A 5864-nucleotide genomic window follows, 5' to 3' on the forward strand; every position below is an offset into this window, starting at 1 on the left:
GAGAACGAACTGAATGTTTTACTCGGCAGTGTACACACATCCGCAGTTATTAGCTGTCGGCGAAATTAACACCCTCCAGCAGAGAGGCAGACACATCCCGCAAAAAAAAAAAGCACAGGCAGACACAAGCTGGAAAGAATGAAAGAGGCCCAGGAAAGAAAGTGGCCCAATACATCAATGCTAGCCCGAGCAGCCGAACAAGGAAGCGCTGTCCCGTGATAATAGTACCACATAGCCGGGGCAAGGAAGGGACTACCGCGCTAACTGGCTATATAATGGAGCTGCGTCCAGCCGAGCAAATCACGCAGCTGCGTCATGAGCACAAAGCGAACTATTCTTTCGCCTTTTACTAAAGAATACCGTGTGCACGTGACATTAAGCAGCATACACTAATTTTTTAAGGGTGCCTACTCTTTGAGTGGGTCCCAACAATACAAAGTAAATCTTCATGATAATGATCAATATCATTTCCTAAAATTTCTACTCCTTTAGTTGATGTTTAGGGCCTCTTCAAGTTGAACTGTTGTTTGATTCATAGGCATACACCCATTTCCTTATGTTGTGAAATGATATAATCTTGTCGATCGAGATGAGAGTGGTCTTTATTGTCTAATCTTGTCGGCCGAGAGGAGACATTGTCTCTCCTCATGCGCCATCCGATCATTGCGATCTAGTAGATGCAACGTGGCTATCAAATCAGCTCAGTGGATGCTGCTGCTTCGTTCCCCATGTTTACAATTCTTGGATGCATGAGCACGAAGGTGGCCCTCTTCGCAGCAGTGCCACCGTAGCGTCAGTCATCGCCGGCAGCAACGTCGCCATCCTCACTTGGCGGGCCGCCGAAAGCAGCGAGCGCTTCACTGCAGCGTCGTCGTCCTTGACTTGTTGCGCTGCCGGCAACAATGGCCGCTTCAGTGCAGCGCTTGCTTCATGGCAGCATCATCGTCCCCGACTTGTGGTCTCGTTGGAAGCAGCGCCGCCGGTCTAGACTTGTCGCGCCGCCACGACACCAACGACCACTTGAAGTTTCGAGCTGCGCCCATTTGAAGCCGTACTGGTTGATAATGTGAGGGCGCGCGACCTGAGCTTTTTCAATCTAGATATCCAAAGCTCAAGGTCTGATAATGTGAGCGCGCGCGACACAAATATAAAACTTTGCAAGACAACTTTCACTTGGCACACGCAAGGCCTATTTATAACAGCAACAAAATCAGCACGTCCTGACCGTCAACACGAAAGCTCAAACCACGGCACACGTGGTCAGCCCGTCACCGATCCTCGGCCCCCGGAATACATATTTCGCGGGAGGCCGACGCGGCACGAAAGCGATCGCCGGCCGATGATCCAAGCGCATCCGGCCGCATTCTCTGACACGCCCGTGCATGCACACGAAAGAGCGGAACAACGACGGCACAAGAAAAACAGAAGCGCTTTACAGCCAGGCTCGCCATCGTCACGCACGTCGGCCGGGAAACGCTCGCAACCGCGCGCCACGCAAGGCGGCTACCAGACCAGCCGGATCACTTGATCGCTGCATTGTCGATCGCCTGCGCGCGCACGCACACAGAGAGAAGTAAGCCATGGAGCCAGGAAATTTCTTCGGTGCAACGACCCAAATCCTTTGGCCTCTTAGATTGGATGATGTACGCGACTATACCTCTACTGTTTGTTTATCTATCGACTTTCTCCGTGGGCAGCGGCAGCGCGCGCGTGCGCCGTGCTCACGTCGGCCTACCGGTGCAGGATTGGACGCCGTAGTTGTTAACCGATCGGGCGGGCTAGCTGCACCTACTCCAAATCCCAGAAGGAGACGGACGGCTACTTACAACTGCGTCCTGCAACCACCGCCACTTTAAGAATCAGAAAATTCTCCACTGTCATCATGTCCCATTCAATTCCATGCACCGGCAGCAGCTGATGAACCCGAATGGCAACCAGCCCGTGACTAGGATTAGGATCAGCTCTAGCACCTACTGTTAATTCACTACTCCAAGTCGAATCGAATCCCTTTTGAGCGCCGTGCTTTCCTTGAGTGGAAGGCGGTGGCCTCGTACGCACCTGCTTCGCTTTCCTGCGTCAGTATAGGGTTAATCGTTGGCCCGGACCTATGACCATTTTTTCAGCTACTCCTGCATAGCAGCACTGCAGTAGGGCCAGCACTTTCCAAGCCCGAAATTTCATCAGCCGCCCGTTGAACGGTGGAAGCTGGTTTGTACTTTTGTCACGCTCTAACGACCCCATGCATGATAGCCTAGTCAATATATGGCACCGCTAGCCCGCACACACCTTACTATTTTATTTGAGATACTCCCTCCGTTCGGAATTACTTGTTGTAGAAATGGATGTATATAGAACTTGGAATTACTTGTCGTAGAAATGGATGTATCTAGACATTTTTTAGTTCTAGATACATCCGTTTCTGCGACAAATAATTTAGAACGGAGGGAGTAGTTCTTATTTCTGTCCTTCGTCGTGTGTGGGTGCAATTATGTGCATGCGCATTTTGAGTTACCTATTGCAGTTGGCTACGCAACTCGCCTCTTTTAGTTCTTCATTCACACGCACCCTATTACAAGGGAGTCGCGGGATCAAACAGCCCTAAACAAGTCTCCAACTACCCCACTACGTGCAACAAATTGTCTCCTTTTTTGAACTATATATACAACAAATTGTCTCCTTTTTTGAACTATATATACAACAAATTGCTAGAATCAAGACAAACGACTTTTACGGGATCAGCAAGCAAGCTTGCGTGTAGGTACCCATGTCGAGTACACCATACTGCTTGCTTTGCTTCCAATGTCATTCGAATGGACGCTCGTACGGAGGACTTTCGGCAGGCGGCGCACAAGTCTCCATCCACCATGTGTCAGTGCACACACAGCATCTCACGCTAACAAACTGGATTCTTTACTCAGTCAAAAGGTACTACACTCTACTGTACGCAGTATTAGCGGCAGGAGCGAGTACAACGACGACCACCGACACACCGGCCGGGCGGGCAGGAAGTGGCAGCCGGTGCACGTTTTGCGGCTCTCGTGCAGTGCCTGGCTCGCGCGCGGCGATCCCGATCGAGACGGGTTGATTTCCGGAGGCGACAGCGACCGGGTGAGTGAATTCACAAGACCAGCGAAGGCAAATGGCGCATGGAGCCATGCACGGACGGACCGGATGGGTCACAGATGGGCGTAAGTAACGTAACAGGGCGCGGCAATCGCGGCACTGTGCGGCGAGGGACAGGGTTAGGTCACCATGATCGGGATGGCGTGCGTCGCCAGCGAGGCCGGTGAGGGTGCGCCATCAGCCAGCCCGGCTGGCCGGCCAATGCCAGCAACGAACGGCAGCACTGGAGCAGCAGCAGCAGCAGCGTACATGGCGTGGGGGAGAGGCCGACGAGCAACCGAGCCGTGCCGTGCCCGCTCTCCGGAGTCCGGACAAAGGCGACCGATCGCTGGGCCTTGGAATGTAGTGCTGGCTCTCGGTTGGTGTGGCCGCCTTTGCAACCACCGAGGACGAGCAGGATAGGACGGCGGCTGGCCGGCCGCCGGCCCAGGCCCCAGCCAGTGCTCCCCTGCCTTGCCTTGGCATGTGCGCCGTGCCGGCGGATTCTTTCCCTCCCCATGCTCCCGTCCGTCGCCGTTGCCGCGTTCGCCGTAACAAAACCCTCTTTTTTCTGGATCAAGCGAGATGCTCGGCCGAAAGATCCGGGTAGTCCGTCCACCGGCCTTTCGGATAGGAATGGCGGGGAGCGGGAAAGCCACCGGACGAAAGGAGGGAAAGGAAAGGCGGGGGATCTCTTTCTTCGAACGCGATGCCAGTGGTGCCGATCGATTCTCGCTTTTTTACGTGCCAGGAAAATTCCCTTGCCGACGTCTACACTACACTTTGCTACAAACTTCGATACCTTTGTGTCCGCACCCAGGGTGAAAATGTCAACACGGAGGCCACCACCTCCCAACGCCTCGATGAATGAGTAGTACGAGCAGTTGCAATCAAGGCTTGGTGTATGCATCCAATCAAGGCTCCGGAGTGCTAGTATGGTCTATGGTGTGCTTTGATCTCATATTCTCATGGACCGGCAGGTCCATCGGCATTGCCGTGGACCCGCGCCCGCGCACCAATGGGGTGCCGCTACATGCCACAGCAACGTTCCCTTTGTTTATGGTGAAGGATCGAGGAACGTGCTAGGGCACGAGGTGCGTGTGGGCATGGCACGGGACACGCACGGGTGGACCCCGGCTGCCCATCCGTGCAAACGGTGCAAAGAAACCCAAGTGGCCGACTCTGCCACTACTGCAGGCTGTTCTCGACTTCTGTTTCTCTTTTCTTTCCTTTTTCCGAAACGCTATCTTGGAAACATCTGATTTTTTTATGTTCCCAGCGAACTACTCTCTCCGTCCGGTGAAGAATGTACATCTAATTTTTTTAGACAAATTATGGAGTTGAGTAAAAATGCATTGGAAAGGTGCAAGCCACCATCTTTCTTCTCTTTAATTACCCAACCACCAATGAGCTAAGTGCATGTAGACATTAAAAAGACCATGTGTAGATTGTTATTGGTCTTGATTATCGTGTGATAAGAGAGAAGTGTTTTTTCTCATTTTAAAGTGCATTGGAAAGATAGAAATACACTCTTTTGTGGACAAAATTTGAAACTAGATGTACACTCTCCAACGGATGGAGTAAGTACTCCATCCTTTTGGTTTATAGGGATTAATTTAAATATCTTATCAACCAAGATATATAGGTGGTGAGTGGTGATTTTTTCTTTTGTGATTTGCACAAATTCTCAATTAATATGCCTGTTTTTCTCAAAAAAAATGTTTACCAGCGCATTAATTGCAATGCATTCATGCGTGAACAATACTTCCTACGTTTCTAAATATAAGTCTTTTTAGACATTTTGATATGGACTACATACCGATGAATATAGACGTATTTTAGAGTGTAGATTTAGGGGCTGTTTGGTTTGTGACTATGGTTGCCACATCTTGTCACACCTAAGGTTAGGCAACTTTGACCAATTTAGGATGGTGTTTGGTTCAAGCCTTACCTTAGGCAATATACTTTTTGCCACACTAGGGCCCCGCATGACATACACTCACAAAGTGTGGCAGATTCCCTTAGGCTTGCCAACTTGTGGCTCTCAGGGGCTGTTTGGTTCTAGGCCTAGCATTGCCACACTTTGCCACACATTTTTGCCAACCTTGCCTAAACTTAATTCATTAAAATGAGAGCCATAAGTTGGCAAGCCTAAGAGAATCTTGCCACACTTTTTGTGTGTATGCCATGTGGGGCTCAATTGTGGTTTATCTAAGGTATGGCTTGAACCAAACACTCACCTAAGTTAGCCAAACTTGCCTAACCTTAGGTGTGGCAACCTTTGGCATAGTTAGTCACAAACCAAACAGCCCATTTTGCTCAGTACGTAGTCTATATTGAAATCTTTAAAATAACTTATACTCCCTCCGTCATAATATAAGAGCGTTTTTGACACTACTCCTAGGGACAGAGGGAATATTTAGGAATTGAGGGAGTAGATGACAAGAACTTTTACATGTATTGGTAAGTTTTTTCTTAATCTTTGCATTCAACAGTTTAATGCACCTCAAAATATGAACATGTGACGGGGAGCAATAAAAATGAGCCTTATAAAATAAGAAAAACAAAAAATTTGAATTAAGTCCTGTAAACGGGAAAGGATGGAGTACCTTTTAATCTTTCGTTGAAAAACACGGATCCTAAAGCAGCCCTAGTGGTCACGTCAGAAAAACGAAAACGTTCGGTGAGACGATCCTTTGGCGATCCACACCATCCATTCTTCCTCTAGCTATCCCCATTTTCTCCTCGCGAGACTGGGAGTG

At 49.8% G+C, this 5864-nt stretch overlaps 1 non-coding gene across 1 annotated transcript; it reads left to right on the forward strand.

Annotated features, from left to right (window-relative positions):
* Positions 1 to 306: 306 nt before the first annotated feature.
* Positions 307 to 425, forward strand: LOC119304460. Its single transcript, XR_005148284.1, has one exon. It is a non-coding gene; the product is annotated as a U5 spliceosomal RNA (small nuclear RNA).
* Positions 426 to 5864: the final 5439 nt, after the last annotated feature.

This window comes from Triticum dicoccoides, chromosome 5A (assembly GCF_002162155.2).
Source record: "Triticum dicoccoides isolate Atlit2015 ecotype Zavitan chromosome 5A, WEW_v2.0, whole genome shotgun sequence".
NCBI classification, from domain to species: domain Eukaryota; kingdom Viridiplantae; phylum Streptophyta; class Magnoliopsida; order Poales; family Poaceae; genus Triticum; species Triticum dicoccoides.